This window comes from Apodemus sylvaticus, chromosome 3 (genome assembly GCF_947179515.1).
Source record: "Apodemus sylvaticus chromosome 3, mApoSyl1.1, whole genome shotgun sequence".
Lineage (NCBI taxonomy): Eukaryota > Metazoa > Chordata > Mammalia > Rodentia > Muridae > Apodemus > Apodemus sylvaticus.
Window position 1 is genome coordinate 2,602,152 of NC_067474.1, and position 17,161 is coordinate 2,619,312.

Sequence of the window (17,161 nt, forward strand, 5' to 3'; positions counted from 1 at the left end):
TATTTTAAACTCCAGATTTTATTACCCTCCCTGTCAACCCTCTGAATGTTCCACATCCCATACCTACTTCCTGCCCCCCTGTCTCCATGAGGATATCCCCAACCTCTATGTCTACCCCATAGACATCTAAACTCCCTGGGGCCTCCAGTCTCTTGAGGGTTAGGAGCATCTTTACTAGCTAAACACAGACCTAGCAGTCCTCTGCTGTATATGTGTTGGGGGCCTCATACCAGCTGGTGTATGCTGACTGGTTGGTGTTCCAGTATCTAAGAGATCTTGGAGGCCCAGGTTAATTGAGACTGCTGTTCCTCTACAGGATGGCCCCCTCCTCCTCACCTTCTTCCAGGTCTCCCCCAATTTAACTACAGGGGTCAGGAGTACATTGGTTGGGTGCAAAAATCTGTATCTGATTCTTTCAGCTTCTTGTTGGGTCTTTCAGAGGGCAGTCATGCTAGGTCCCTTTATATGAGTGGTCCATAGCCACCTTAATAGTGTCAGGTCTTGGGGTCTCCCTTTGAGCTGGATTCCATTTTGGGCCTGTTGCTGGACTTCTTCTCCTCAAGGTCCTCTCCATTTGCATCACTGCAGGTCTTTCAGATAGGAGCAATAATGGGTCAGAGTTTTGACTGTGGAATGGCAACCCCATCCCTCACTTGATGCCCTGTCTTACTTTTGGAGGTAGGCTCTACAAGTTCCCTGTCCCCAATGTAGTGTATTTCATCTAAGGTCCCTCTGTTTGAGTCCTGAGAGTCTCTCACCTCCCAGGTCTCTGGTACATTCTGGTGGGTGCCCCGAATGTCTTACCTCCTGAGGCTGCATGTTTCCGTTATTTCTGTTGGCTCTCAGGGATTTCAGTCTTTCTCCTTCACCCAATAATACGGTTTTGTTCATTTTTCTGCTATATGTATATATCTGGATATGGGTGTGTGTGTTAGAGACTGGTTAAGGTTATATGTATTGTATAAAGCCATTTTGCATGGTAAAATATTACAAATAAAATCAGAAATAAATAGCCAACATTTTTGCCAAAATTACTGAACTATTTTGCTCAACTGTCTTCTTGTATTGTGATATACAAATTATGCTGCACCTATGAATCAGGATGAATATGCTTAATTTAGGGAGATAGAAAAAGAAATGTTTATATTATCACACTCACATACACACTCACACACTAACAAATATGATTAGCACATACAGTCATTTGAGATAAGGGATATATACATATATGATTTTATTTGTGTCTTAAGTAACAATGTGAGAATGGATTCCTCACTTTTATTTTGCCATTGAAATCATCATCCCAAGTTTTTGGATAGTAAAAGTCAATTGTAATTTTTTAAAGTTATATCTTTGCTTGTATGGATGTGGCTGTGATATTGATGTGAAGGCAAGGGATGTTGCCTTCAAGAAAATACCCCAGCATGACATCTGATTGGACATGATCACAAAGGTGAATATGATTTTTTGTCATTAAAGTCACATTGTCCTTTGTCCAATTATCTTCTGTCTCTAGATAGTAAGCTCTGTGGGAATAGAGGAGGAAAATGTGATGCCAACTGTTAGCTGAGGGGACCAATTTACTAGGAATGCTATTGAATACTTATGAGCATTGTATCATGGAACAAAGGCCATTTATTTAAAAGAGATTTGTGGTTTGTGTGTAGAAAGCAACTTCTAACTTCCCCCCTGTAGGATTTTTCTTGACTTGAAAGATACAGTAATTATTAAATGTTTATTCCAATCATCTTCACTGACTAAAAGATGATTTAACAAATCTCTCTCCCCCTCTCTCTAGTCCCTCTCCCTATCTCTTGCTTTCTTTGTTTCCCTCCTCTTGTTAAAATTCAGGTTCGACAAAAACACATATTGCTCTACCTTCATAAAGAAATTACAGATGAATCCTGCAGCAAAGCTTTATCCTTCAACAATGTGACTCAACTCAACTATGCTACTGGATTATATTTATTCATTTTGATGTTCTGATAATATTTTTTCTTTGTATTTATTTTACCTTTGCATCATCTGGGTTTCCTCACTTTTAAAACCATAACTCCCTCAACTTTCAAGCCTTTCTTTAAGTTTATTGAATGGATGCTAGTTACACAGTTACTATGCTAAGTATTCAAAATATACATTATTGCTCAAAAGAAACTGAAGAAATTTGTACTCTCTGAAAATGATTACTTAATATGTCAAAAATTAAAAAACCAAGCATGACTTTCATCCTGAAACAATACATTTCTGCTTACTAATCACAATCTTGACTGTGACCTAGGGTCTTTTATATCCACATATATTCTTCTGTAGTCTGTCATTGTGAGTTTTACACTATATCAAAGGTATGTAGAGAGGATACAGATATATGAACATTTGCTATAGTAAAAACTAGTCAAGCATTTGAATTGAGTATGAAGAAGTTGATATTAGCAGTATTATTATTTCTATGGCATTGATACAATAAAACTATAACAGTTTTTTCATAAAGGCCATCATTTAGGTTTATTTCTTAATATTTGGCCTAGCCAAATGAAGATCCAAACACCATAATTTTCTGCTTATTAATCAGCATCATGCTTGTGACATATATTCTTCTGCTTTCGGTCAATGACAATCTAGGGCAATTAAAATGATTTTGCTTTTGGTTATTCTACACAGGATTATTGACTTTACATGTCACTGATAGCTAAATAACAAGAGACTTGTACTTAATATCGCCCATCTCAGTGAACATGAGTACATAACCATTGAGGGCTGAAGTTCTGCTGGCAATGTAGCCCAGTGAAAATCTTGGCTACTACTCTACAGAATTTATCTAAACTTGGATGTTTATATTGATGAAATAAAAGCTAGATTTTTTTTCTCTTCTGACTATGCATTCTGCTCCCACATTCCCAGACCTGGCAAGAAGAGCTGAATCTAGCAGATTCAACCAGAACAGTCATTCATACCCTTTTTAGCACCACTGAATTGGAATCACCTTCATTTCTCCAATTAATGCTGATATCTGAAAGACTGACTTACTAACTCCACATAATTGATCTAAAATCAACTAGTGAGTCTTGGACAATAGTAAATACACACCCAAATTTATACTCAAGAGTGGTTCACCTGGATCTCATATTCAAAACAGAACCAATTAAAGAAGCCCATGTGCCAATATTATGTTGGAAAAACACAAAGAATATGAAGGTCAAAACAGGATGCTCCCACAATCACTAACCCTATAGAAACATTCTCAGATGAAAATATTCTAGAAGAATGCTAGGACACAAGATATAAAAGACCTATCATAAAAATATTAAACAATTCAAGGACAAGATATAAATAAACACCAGGATAAACTTAAAATGGATAGGACTAAACTCTCATGTAAAATCCAGAAAAATAGAAATATCCAGCTCAAAGAATTTATGAGGACACAGGATTAGAAAGATGGACTTGGTGAAGGAAAAGAAGCACTGAATAAAATCCAATCTAACATGGGATGGAATTAAAATATCCACTAATTCAATTAGAAAACCTAGGGAGAAAACCTTAGTAATAGAACACATGAAGAAGTTAGACTATCAGGAGAATAGAGATAAGATAGAAAACTGAACCACTAAATCAATGAAAAGAAAAGGAATGATCAGGCAACTCAGAAGCGTTTGGGGACTATGATCCAGATGTAAAGTAAATGAATAAACAAATAAATAAATGGCAAAGAAAGAGTGAGCCTATGACTCATGGGCAAAAGAGATGAACTGTAGGGAAGGAAAAGGAGAATGAAAGGGAGTGGGAGGGATAGAGAGAGGAAAATGAAAAGAAGTAGGAGCTTCTGAAGACAACTGAATAGACAATATATTTAACAGGACATAGAGAAACAGAATCAGTTTTCCTAAATTAAGGAAAAACACATCCATACAGTTGCAAAAAGTCTACCAAACACCAACTAGTGAGGGATAGAAAAGAACCATCCCATGACATTTGATAGTTAAAACACCATTTATACAGAAAACTAAAGTGGCAAGAACTGAAAACAAAAGTCACATAAAAAGAAAACCACAGCAGAATAAAAAGCAAGTCAGGTTCCCAATGTGAATATTAAAAGCCAGAAGAGCCTGGTACACTTTATTCTATGTTGTAAACGTCTGAAGATTCCAACTTCAGATTACTTTACCAGAGAAAATTCTTTCTGATTTTGAAAAGAAAGGAAATTTTTCATGATGTTGGAAGTCTAAAATAATCAATGTTTGCCTAATCAACTCTACAGAAAGTATTATAAGCAATACTTAGGACTGAAGATAGAAATAACTATAGCCAAAAAAACTGCAGAAAAAAAACCCTGTAAGCATACAGAAGAATACAGAAGCATAAAATTTGTTTGAGATCAAAAATAGCAATAAGATCAGCACACACACCTTTCAATAGCAACTTTAAATATTAATGGAATTAACTCCCCAGTCAAAAGACACAGGTCGGTCGAATGGCGTCTCTTCCCTGAGGCAGAGTAGGTTGCATGCTAACAGCGTTACTTAGTTGCCTGTAATTCTTGCTCTAGATTCTCAGACACATAGGATAGCCTCTCCTACAATTGTATTCCTGTATTTCCATTGACATTGGGAATAATAAAATCTTAACATATTTTATATCTTAGTCTATTATAATTATAATATATTAGAATATATTCTAATATAATACTACTATTTATAGTATTATATGGACTATATGCATATACATTATATATATATATATATATATATATATATATATATATATATATATATATATATGTAACAGAGAACTCTGCCTTATCTAACCTCTGTTGGAAGGTTGCAACTAATCCTGAAGAGATTTGATGCCCCAAGGACAGGAGATGCCTGGAACAGAGAGGGGGAGTACCCTTTCAGAGGCAAATGAGAGGGGGAGGAGGTGAAGAACTCTGAGAGGGGGGACCAAGAGGAGGGCAACATTTGGAGTGTAAATAAGTAAAATAATTTAAAAAGATGGAAGAAGAAAAAATAAATATGTATCTATACACATAAAATATTTGATTCTCTTTCTCCACATTCAACCATTACATGGAATGCAATCTCTGATAAGTGGATATTAATTAGCCCAGAAGCCATGAATACCCAAGGCACAGATCGCATAACAAATGACTCCCATGAAGAAGTAGGGAGAGGGTCCTGATCCTGGAAAGGATTGATCTAGCATTGGAAGGGAATATAAGGACAGAGAAAAAGGAGAGAGGTGATTGGAGAAGGGATGGAGAGAAGAAGGTTTATAGGACATATGGGGAGGGGGGATCTGTGAAAGGGGAAATAAAAAAGAAAAAACAATGAATTCATGAAATTCTTAGACAAATGGATGGAGCTGGAGAACATCATACTAAGTGAGGTAACCCAGTCTCAAAAGATCAATCATGGTATGCACTCACTGATAAGTGGATATTAGCCTAGAAACTTTGAATATCCAAGACATAATCCACATATTAAATGATGTCTAAAAAGAATGGAGGAGTGGCCCCTGGTTCTGGAAAGACTCAGTGCATCAGTATAGGGTTATTCCAGAACAGGGAAACGGGAAGGGATAGATGGAGGAACACGGGGAGGGAAGAGGGCTTATGGGACTTGCGGGGAGTGGGGACCCAGAAAAGGGGAAATCATTTGAAATGTAAATAAAAATATATCATTAAAAAAAAAGAAAAAATTTTTGATTCTAATAGTATAATAGAGATTGTTGTCAACTAAAACATACAGCCTGTCCAATGACAGATTCTTGGCATTATACTAAGGCCAGGTGTAGGTTCAGTTACAGTAGTAGGATTTATATTCAACTAGAAAGTAATTGCCCTATCTAGGGATCCATCCGATTTACAGTTACCAAGTCCAGACACTATTGTGGATGCCAACAAATGCTTGCTGACAAGAGCCTGATATAGTTGTCTCCTGAGAGGCTCTACCAGTGCCTGACAAATACAGAAGTGGATTCTCACAGCCATCCATTGGACTGAGCACAGGGTCCCCAATGGAGAAGCTAGAGAAAGGACCTGAGGTGCTGAAGGGGTTTGCAGACCCACAGGAGGAACAAAGAACAACATGAACCAACCAGTATCCCCAGAGCTCCCAGGGACCAAACCACAAACCAAAGATTCCACATGGAGGGACCTTTGGCTCCAGCCACTTATGCAGCAGAGGATGGCCTTATTGGACATCAATGAGATGAGAGGCCCTTGGTCCTGTGAAGGCTTGATGCTCCAGTGTAGGGGAATAACAGAACAGGGAAGTGGGAGTGGGTAGGTTGGTGAGCAGGGGGAGGGGAGATGGGATAGGTTGTTTCTGGGGAGGAAATGTGGAAAGGGGATAACTCTTAAAATGTAAATAAAGAAAATATTTAATAAAAATGTGTTTCCAGAGTTTTGGGTGATTTCATAATTAAAAAAAAAGAAAAGGAAAAGAAAAAGAATGTAGTTGATTTCTCCCATGATTTTCATGCCTGGCCTTAGTGTACATGACAGAAGTCCCATTCTAGATCAGTAAGATTGATCAATACTTTTCTGCTCTGATAGTGATGTTTTTTTCTTCACCTAATTTCCAGAACTATGAAAGTAAGCCAAGAGGCATGAAGTTCCCAGGTAAGAATTATGTTAGGTTTTCCATGTCTATGACTCAAAAAGCATGCATTGATTCTATCAATAGGGTTTTAGCATCAAGGAATGGAAGCTGATCAATAGGATGGACAAAACTACCCTGCAAAGTTAAGAATCTATAAGACCTCAAAGACTAATGATTCCAAAGAAGGAAACCAGTTCTTGGCACTAGGATTTTTTTCATTTGCCCGTGATGTCAAAGAGGGTCATTGTTATTTACCTTGTTTGAGGCAGGGAACTCCATGTAATTTACTGCTATGCATAGTAACTTTGCAGACCTATTAGTTACTGGGGTTTATTCTGTCTCCATTTCCCATTTATTTTCAGGAATAAGGAAATTACAGATTTTGCAAACTCATTACTGCTTGCAGACTTTATGTGTCCTGGAGACGTATATAAAGTATCTTAAACTTTGGTCCTCATGGTAGCATAACAAATTCTGTAAGCACTGGGTCACCTCTGCCAATATCACTGAACCTATTTGTTTCCCAGATTCACACAGACCTTTCTATCTACATTAGTAGTTTCTATTATGTAATTATCTACTCTTCTTTTTTGGTCCAAAAAATACTTTGGATATATTTTAGAATGATGTTAAAGTAGCAGGAATAGTAAATACATGTAGTAGCTTTGTGAGACTAGAAATCATGCCTTAATGGACTACCCTTCCCTAGGCCTTGCCTGGCAAGCCTGCGGACTTTACAGATGCAACATGCATTAGAGTCACAGGCTAAATCACTCTCTTGGTACAGAATGTGCCAAACGAAATGCTGTTCTTGTGAAACATATTTACCTGGGAGACTTGAACATGTGCTTTTGTTTTAGATTTTTCCATTTTGCAATCGGCATTGTTTGTGATAAGCGTTCCCCCTGTGCACAGGCTATAAGTGACTTCCAGCTAGAGAAGAAAGACAAAAAATAAAAGCAAACAAACAGCTTGTAAGTATCTAAGCAAAGGGGTGTGGGTCCTAGGGAAGAGACAGGTGCTTAATCATGACTATTTTAAACCTTAGCATACATATAGGGATTTATACTACAAACCATTTATACTACAAACAGGCAAGTATCATTTTTTGAAATAAAAATTAAACAATATCAACATGTATGAAGACTCTGTGTTTTATGTTGTTAAATACATTTGAAGATGGAGAGAGTATAATAACAAGTTAAAGATATAATATCTCTTTCTGATACTTTTCATATGGCACATATAGCAATGGCAAAGGAAAGAAAGGCTTTAAGAAAATGAAACTTGGGAATGAGCTTCAAGCCATAAGAAATATTGAAGTATGAAGATAGCAACAAGGGAGCTGGCCTGGGTTTCATTAGGCTATAGTAACATACAACTTTCATTCATAGAAGTTGAGGAAAGATACAAAGGAGAACAGGACATCGATGAGCTGCTTTTATTGGGTACTTCCTTTGTGGATAGGAAAGGCTGTGGTACAACTTGGAGCTATTATAGCCTCTCCACTTTCTCATAGTACCACTGGGAAGTAAGGTCTTCTAACACTAACAGCAGCAGCAGCAGCAGCAGCAGCAGCAGCAGCAGCAGCAGCAGCAGCAGCAGCAGCATTATATGAACATCCATACTGAGCCATTAGTAAAATCAAACTCTCAGCACACATCTTCAGTTAAAATCCAGATTACTTATCATTAGGTCTTTATTCATAATGGCTACACTCTGACATTATCCGAATATGTAAATTGTAGCATTTAGGGCACTGTTTTGCCTTTATTATTCAGGATGTCCTGACATACAGAAGATCAGAACTTACCATATCACATACAAAACACAAAATTCTAAATGTGTGTTAGAAACAATGATGACATTTTCCACTTATATTTGCTCTCAATTAACTTATTTGCTGGTATCAATGGGGAAAAGATTATGTCTTCAATTGTAACCAATATGCATTGCCTATCACATTAGGAGTTTGTAAGCAAAAGTTAAGTTATGCAGAATGGGATAGTTTAATCAAGATGTAGCTTTTATCTAAGGGCTTCCCACATTTAAAAATAAATGTTAATATCCTAAATATACAAGAATTTTACATAAACAGCATAATAACTTCTTATATTTTTAAGCCTCTTTTATATAAGATGTTTAGTGACTATGTTAGAGATAGGTTTGATTTAAAAAAAAAAACCTATTAGGTACTTTATGGAACAGTAAATAGAGCAACTGAATATATACTGAGTAATAATTGGGAAATAATTATATATTGGGGGTGTAGAGCTAGCTGAGTGAGTAACTGTGAAATGGCCCCATAGGTAAGGGCACTTATAGCTAAGTTTGGTGGCTTCAATTAAATCTTCAGAATCTTCTTGTTTATAGTTCTGACATCTATAAGGTATTCTTGTACTCAATAAAGTTTTATGTTAGTATTCCTACACACAGAGAACCAGATTCACACATCTATTCAAAAATGGTCCAAGGATTTTTTTGACTTACAAAGAAATCATTTTCTATTTCTTATGATTTCTCATATGCTATTGTTCTTCATATGGTTTTAAAACTATTACCTCAGTGGTAGATCAGTGGGGGTCCTACCCTACCCACACCCCCTGCCATAGCCTGCTTTCCTCCCAGGGTGTCTCCTTAACCAGGGACACATACAACTTTAATTCTTCCTTGTAACCCACCACCAACCAGAAGCAGTGGAAAACAAAGGATACAGGAAGTGGACCTGTTTAGAAAGGTACTTCACCAAAACTTCTGACTGTCTGAAAATCAGCAGGTCAGTTCAGAAGTTAGCAGGCAGAGGCAGCTCAATCCACTTGCAAACACCTCACAGATACACCAGCAATCCAGTTCATTAGAGTCTGGTTAGCAATGGCAGTGACATGACCTAGCAGAGAGAGTCAGGCCTTAGCCATGGCTTGAGTCAGCAGAAGGGACCAAGAGGAACACTAGAAGTTCTCAGCTGTGCTTCTCTCAGAGAAGCTAACATCAGTGGAGATGCAAGACCCCCTAGTGTTGCATAGCTGTAGCTAGCTGTACAAGCAAGCCAAGCTCTGTCTCCATCACTCTGTAGAGTCCTCCAAACATTACCTCTCCTCCACATGCCTTGCTTCAGCAAGACTCTTGCTTCATCTTGGTCTTGCCTCACCAGCATTTGTATCCATCCATCGGCCTGAGTCCTTGGAAACAGCAACGGACCGCAACTGCAGTACAACATCAAATTTCTTTGGGTACATTTCTTTCTATGACATCTTGACAAATGTAGCTTAACCACACAAATTAAGATGGGCCAATACATGTGTGTCCTTATCAAAGAATCTTTCATCACATGTCCATTTTTTTGCACTTGCTTTGGCAAAATATACTCTCACCTGTGTCTGCTTCATGTCCCTTCATGAGTCTGCCTTAGCCTTTCTCACCTGTGTCCACATTAACGAAATGTCCCTTTACACGCTTACTTTATCAAAACACTATCCAACTTACTTTCCAAAGAACCTTTAAGTTTCCACTTCAGACACATGTAAGGCACCTGCCCCAATACCCATGGGATATATCCTGCTCTGTTTGGGCCCCATCATCCTTCAGTTCTACACCTCCACCTGAACTTGTGCAGAGTGGTGTGTCTGCTCATCCCCAAACCCCCAGCCTACCTGTCTCCCATGTGGACTAACCTAACCAGGAACACAGGAGGACTGTTTTAACCAAGGACATAAGGAATACTCTAACCAGGGTCACACAGGAGGCCATCCCTAATGAGAACCAGCACTGCCTGATTCCAAGAAGGCCTGCTCAAATCCAGGTCACACAACTCTACCTGCCAACAAGAAGGCCTGTTCTAATCCTAAACACCCAGGCAAATTAACACCAGAGATAGCCAGATGGCAAAAGGACATGAAACAAGCCTCAACAGATATAAGAACATTGACATAATCCCATTCATTCTCTCAGATCACCATGGAGTAATGCAGGTTCAATAGCAACAAAAACAACAGAATGCCCATATACTATGGAAACTAAACAACTCTCTACTCAACGATAATTTTGTTAGGGAAGAAATAAAGAAAGATCTTCACTCACCTTACATCTGATAGACGTCTAATATCTAAAATATAGAAAAAAACTCAAGAAGTTAGACTTCAAAGAACCAAGTAAGCCAAATAAAAAATGGGGTACAGAGCTAACAGAGAATTCTCAACAGAGGAATTTTGATTGGCTGAGAAGTACTTAAGGAAATGTTTAGCATCCTTAGTCATCAGGGAAATGCCATCAAAATGCCCCTGAGATTCCACCTTACAGCAATCAGAATGGCTAAGCTAAAAAACTCAATTAACAACACATGCTAGTGAGGATTTGAAGAAAAACAAACATTCTTTCATTGCTGATAGGATTCCAAACTGGTATAGCAACTCTGGAAATCTATCTGGCAGTTCCTTAGAAAACTGGAAAAAGTTCTACCTAAAGACCCAGCTATACCACTCCTGGCATATACCCAAAAGATGCTCTACCAAACCAGAAGGGTATGAGCTTCACTATGTTCAGAGCAGCATTATTCATTATAGCCAGAAGCTAGAAACAACCCACATGTCCCTCAACCAAAGAATGGATATAGAAAATATGGTTCATTTTTATAATGGCATATTATTCAGCTGTTAAAGAAAAGGACATCCTGAGATTTTCAGGCAAATGGATGGATCTAGAAAATACCATGTTCTGTGAAGTATACCAGACCCAATAGACATGTGTGGTATATACTCATTGATAAGTGGGACATTAGCCAAAAATACAGAACACCCATGATATAGCCCACAGAGTTTAAGAAGTTTAAGGAAGGCCAAAGTGAAAATGCTTCAACCCAACTTAAAGGGAGGACCAAAATATTCACAGGAGGCAGACAGGAGAAAGGAACTGGATAGGAGAATGGAGAGGGAGAGGAAAGGGGGGGCAGGATCAGGTTGTGAGGAGACAGAAGACTGTAGGATTGAGAGAGAACTCAGTGGTGATGACGTTAGTTGAAATGCCCAACAGTGGGGTACTGGAACTGAAGAGACCACCTCCATTATACAGACAGGGGCCCAAGTAGAGGGATGGGGTTTGAAATCACCTTCAAACAGTTTGAGCCAGAATTATTCATATCTAAAAGAAATGCAGGGACAATAATGGAGCAGAGATTGAAGAAAAGGCCATTTAGTGACCAGACAAATTTGGGATTCATCCCATGGCAGGACATTAAATCTTGAAATTATTACTGATGCTGTATTGTACTTGCAGACAGTGACATAGCATAGGTGACCTCTGAGAGGCTGTACCAGCAGCTGACTGAGACCAATGCAGATACCACCCAGTCACTGGACTGAGGACTTAGACCTCTATGAAAGAGATATGGGAAGGATTGAAGGAGTTGAAGAGGATGGTAACCTTATAGGAAGACTAACAGTTTCAACTAACTTGAACCCCTGTGAGCTCCCAGAGGCTAAGTCACCAGTCTAAGAGCATACCTGGGCTACTTTGTAGCCCTGGTACATATGTAGCAGAGAGCTCCCTTATCTAGTCTGAGTGAGAGAGGATATGCCTAATTCTGTAGAGACCTGATGAGTCAGGGAAGGGTGATGCCCCCAGTGTGGGGGATAGTACCCTCTCAGAGGCAAAGAGGAAAGGGATGGAGTAAAGAAATCTGGGACAGATGACCAGAAAGGAGCCACACTTCAAATGTAAATAAATACATTACTTAATTAATTAAAAAATAAATTAAAATGATGAATGTCTTTTAAAATTACTGCTTTGACCAATTTTCAGTTTGTGTAACCTTATACTATTTCATACTCGTCAAAATCTTGGGAAGGACATGCTTTGTAAGAGTCAAAGATGTAGAAATATCCATAAAAGTCTTTAAGAAATATCTACACAATGGCATACTATTCAGCCATTAGAAACAATGAATTCATGAAATTCTTAGGCAAATGGATGGAGCTAGAGAATATCATACTAAGTGAGGTAACCCAGACTCAAAAGGTGAATCATGGTATGCACTCACTAATAAGTGGATATTAACCTAGAAAACTGGAATACCCAAAACATAATCCACACATCAAATGAGGTACAAGAAGAAAGGAGGAGTGGCCCCTGGTTCTGGAAAGACTCAGTGAAACAGTATTCAGCAAAACCAGAACGGGGAAGTGGGAAGGGGTGGGTGGGAGGACAGGGGAAGAGAAGGGGGTTTGCGGGACTTTCGGGGAGTGGGGGGGCCAGAAAAGGGGAAATCATTTGAAATGTAAATAAATTATATCGAATAAAAAAAAGCTGAATTTTAAGAGGTGAATATTATTTAAATGGAAGGAGCTGAAAATGCTTTTCCATAACAATAACCAAACACATGCAAAAGTTCCTGTGGGTATAAGAAAATATGAGATGGTTTACAAATAGACATGTTAATGACTGATTAGGGGCATTATATGTTAGTCTTAGATGTTATACCTAGGTTAATAATGAGACATTACAACTTCAAAGTGCCTACTAATTGGAAAATATTCATATTCTAGAAAGATCTCTGAAAAATTGGATGAACTTACTGTTTAAATGGGCATGAAGGACCTCAAGGAAACAAGGCTTTTTTTTCAAAATTAGGTATACTTTTTATTTACATTTCAAATGTTGTCTTTTTTCCTGGTTCCCCCCTCCACTGAAAAATCCCATAAGCCATCTCCCCTTCCCCACTCAACCCTCCCCAACTTCCCTGTCCTGGTATTCCTCTACACTATGGCATCAAGTCTTTCCAGGACCAAGTGCCTCTCCTCCCTTTGTCTAACAAGACCATCCTCTGCTGCTGATGTGTCTGGAGCCATGGGTAACTCTATGTGTACTCTTTGGTTGATCGCTTTGTCCTAGGGATCTCTGGGAGTACTGGGTGACTCATACTGTTGTTCCTCCTGTGTCACTGCAAACCCCTTCAGCTCCTTAGGTCCTTTCTCTAGCTCCCCCATTGGGGACTCTGTGCTCACTTCAATGGCTGGCTGAGATTGTAGAGTCTGAGGGAAAGACCATCCAGAGACTACCCCACCCAGGGATGCATCTTATATACAGTTATAAAACCAAGACACTATTGTGGATGCCCACAAGTACTGGCTGACCCAAGCCAGATATAATTATCACTTGGGAGGCTCTCCTAGAACATGACAAATGGAGAGGTGAACCAGGCTTTCCAAACAACAAGACCACCACACAATAAGTCACAAAAACTAGCAGGATGCACAGGGCCTGTGTGGGCTGTATAAAATGGAGGTCTGGGGCAGAAGGGAGACATGGGCATGAGCTTCCATTTTGAAAATGAAAATTTAGATTTCTCCAAGGGAGTCTCCCAGGAGAAACAAAGTACTCTTAAGTATATACTACATGGCCCACAAAATATTGAAATCAGTAGTATTTAGAGGTAGAGTTTTAATAATATCACACCAGAGATTTTTCCTTTCTCCTTTAATTTTTATCAAATTAGTTAATTACGTTTTTTCTCTTTTTTTAACCTTACAGGTCTTTGAAGACAGTTTGTGTTTTTATGTGATTCTTGAGTTTGGAAATGAGTGGGTCTTTACATCTACAACTGTTCCTTGCTTTTGTTTGTTTATTTTTTGTCTAGTTATGATGTTTGAGTTTTGTTTTATAATATATAAATATAAAATATAAATGTTATATATTATATTTATATCTTAAAATTTTATAAATTATAATATATATTATACATTTTTATATAATATGAACGTTGTTTTTTGAAGGTGGATAACTTCAATTTAATTTTTAATTCTATTTTTTAAATTATATTTAATCTATTCTTTTACACTATAGATTTTATTGCCCTCCTGGTCCACCCTCTGTGTGTTCTCCATCCCACACCTCCTTCCCATCCCCTGGTTCCATGAGGATGTCCCCATGCACCACCTCCACCCACCAGACCTCTAAACTCCCTGGGGACTCCAGTCTCTTGAGGATTAGGTGCATCTTCTCTGACTGAACCCAGACCCCACAGTCCTCTGCTGTATATGTTTTGGGAGCCTCATATCAGCAGGTATATGTTGCCTGATTGGTGGTCAAGTGTCAGAGATCTGGGCCAGAGGTCCAGGTTAATTGAGACTGCTGGTCCTCCTACAGGGTCTCTCTCCTCCTCAGCTTCTTCTAGCTTTTCTATAATTCAACCACAAGGGTCAGGAGCTCTGTCCATGGGTGTAAATACCTGCATCTGACTCTTTCAGCTGCTGAGTCTTTCACAGGGCAGTCATGATAGGTGTCTTTTTGTAAGCACTTCATAACCTCAGTAATAGTGTCAGGCTTTGGGGCATCCCTTTGAGCTGGATCCTACTTTGGGCCGGTTGCTGGACCTCCTTTTAGGCAGGCTCGTCTCCATTTCCAGCCCTGCAGTTCTTTCAGACAAGAACAAATATGTGTCAGAGTTTTGACTGTGGGATCTCACTTGATGCTCTGTCTTTCTGCTAGAGGTAGGCTCTACAAGCTTATATTTTTTTATATAATACAAATGTTATTTATTTTTAATTTAATAGATTTTATTATTTATATGCTTTCTAACAAGAAATAAAAATATATGGATACAGATTGGAAGGGAAATGGGATGCACAGGACAGAGTTAGGGGGAAGCATAATCTCGATCTGCTGTAGGAAAAAAGCTTTTAAAAATATATACATATAAATTAGTAGATGTGAAATACACTTTCAATTTTGGGTAGGAGTTATTATCATCTTTCTCCAGGTCATGTCTACTTTCCCAGTTTCACTGAAACAAGACTACAAAATAGAACTTGACTCATCAATATACATGTTTCAAAAGCTATGTATAGGTATATGCTTTTATCGCAATTGAGGTTCACTTTTTCCTGTGCATCCACTTCTCTATGTACTCATTGAATATTCGCCCAATGACCACAAGAATGTACACCATGTTTTGTTCCACAGAAGGCATTAGCAAAAGTTAATTAAATTTCTATCATTATAATGCTCTACTCACTATATCCTATGTAAAATCATGAACCAAGTTACATGGGATAAGTGATTGGTTGTATACCACAGTAGAAACCTGTGATTAATCTGTTCTGAAATATTCAAAATGGTTAAATATGATGACTACATACAATGAGAAGTTAATTAATATTCTTTTGAAGGTGACAAATCATTTCTGTCATCACTCTCCAGGCCAAATTATGAAGCAATGAATGTTTGAGAAACATATCTAGGAAGTAGCTACATGTAATCTATATACCTAAATAAGGACAGTATCCTAGACACAGAAACCTGTTATCTGATCTTTCCTCTGTGCTTCAAAGAATACAGATCTATATACTGTTTTATGAAATCTCATATAAGACTTATAATAAATAGGATAGTAACATTTTTCCAAAAGAAAACATTTATTTTTTTTGTTTTTTGTTTTTTGTTTTTTGTTTTTTGTTTTATTTTCAGGGCTGATCATTTGGCATTGAGTAACCAATTGGTGTGCTCTCCCTAAGAGCAGGCTCTTTCTCCCACTCTCTGCATTCTTTTTTTTTTTTTACTTTTTTTTTTAATTTATTGATATATTTATTTACATTTCAAATGATTTCCATTTTCTGGACCCCCACTCCCCAAAAGTCCCAGCAGTCCGCTTCCCTCCCCCTGTTTTCCCACCCAACCCTTCCCACTTCCCTGTTCTGATTTTGCTCTATACTGCTTCACTGAGTCTTTTCAGAACAAGGAGCCACTCCTCCTTTCTTCTTGTACCTCATTTGATGTGTGGATTATGTTTTGGGTATTCCAGTTTTCTAGGTTAATATCCACTTATTAGTGAGTGCATACCATGATTCATCTTTTGAGTCTGGGTTACCTCACTTAGTATGATGTTCTCTAGCTCCATCCATTTGCCTAAGAATTTCATGAATTCATTGTTTCTAATGGCTGAATTGTGTAGATATACCACATTTTTTGCATCCACTCTTCTGTTGAGGGATACCTGGGTTCTTTCCAACTTCTGGCAATTATAAATAGGGCAGCTATGAACATAGTGGAACATGTATCCTTATTACATGCTGTGGAATCTTTTGGGTAGATGCTCAGGAGTGGTATAGCAGGATCTTCTGGAAGTGAGGTGCCCAGTTTTCTGAGGAACCGCCAGACTGATTTCCAGAGTGGTTGTACCAATTTGCAACCTCACCAGCAGTGGAGGAGTGTTCCTCTTTCTCCACATCCTCGCCAACATCTACTGTGTCCTGAATTTTTAATCTTAGCCATTCTGACTGGTGTAAGGTGAAATCTCAGGGTTGTTTTGATTTGCATTTCCCTAATGACTAATGAAGTTGAGCATTTTTAAGATGTTTCTCCGCCATCCAAAGTTCTTCAGGTGAGAATTCTTTGTTTAATTCTGTACACCATTTTTTAATAGGGTTGTTTGGTTTTCTGGAGTCTAACTTCTTGAGTTCTTTACATATATTGGATATTAGCCCTCTATCTGATGTAGGATTGGTGAAGATCTTTTCCCAATTTGTTGGTTGCTGATTTTTCCTTTGGATGGTGTCCTTTGCCATACAGAAACT

General features: G+C 38.2%; 1 long non-coding RNA gene across 1 annotated transcript; it reads right to left on the bottom strand.

Moving 5' to 3' along the window:
- Window positions 1–810: 810 nt before the first annotated feature.
- LOC127680454 (uncharacterized) lies at window positions 811–10,739 on the bottom strand. The gene is made up of 4 exons (XR_007976946.1): window positions 10,677–10,739; window positions 9,690–9,802; window positions 7,428–7,532; window positions 811–912 (listed from the first exon to the last, which is right to left on the bottom strand). It is a non-coding gene; the product is annotated as an uncharacterized LOC127680454 (long non-coding RNA).
- Between the last annotated feature and the right edge of the window lie 6,422 nt (window positions 10,740–17,161).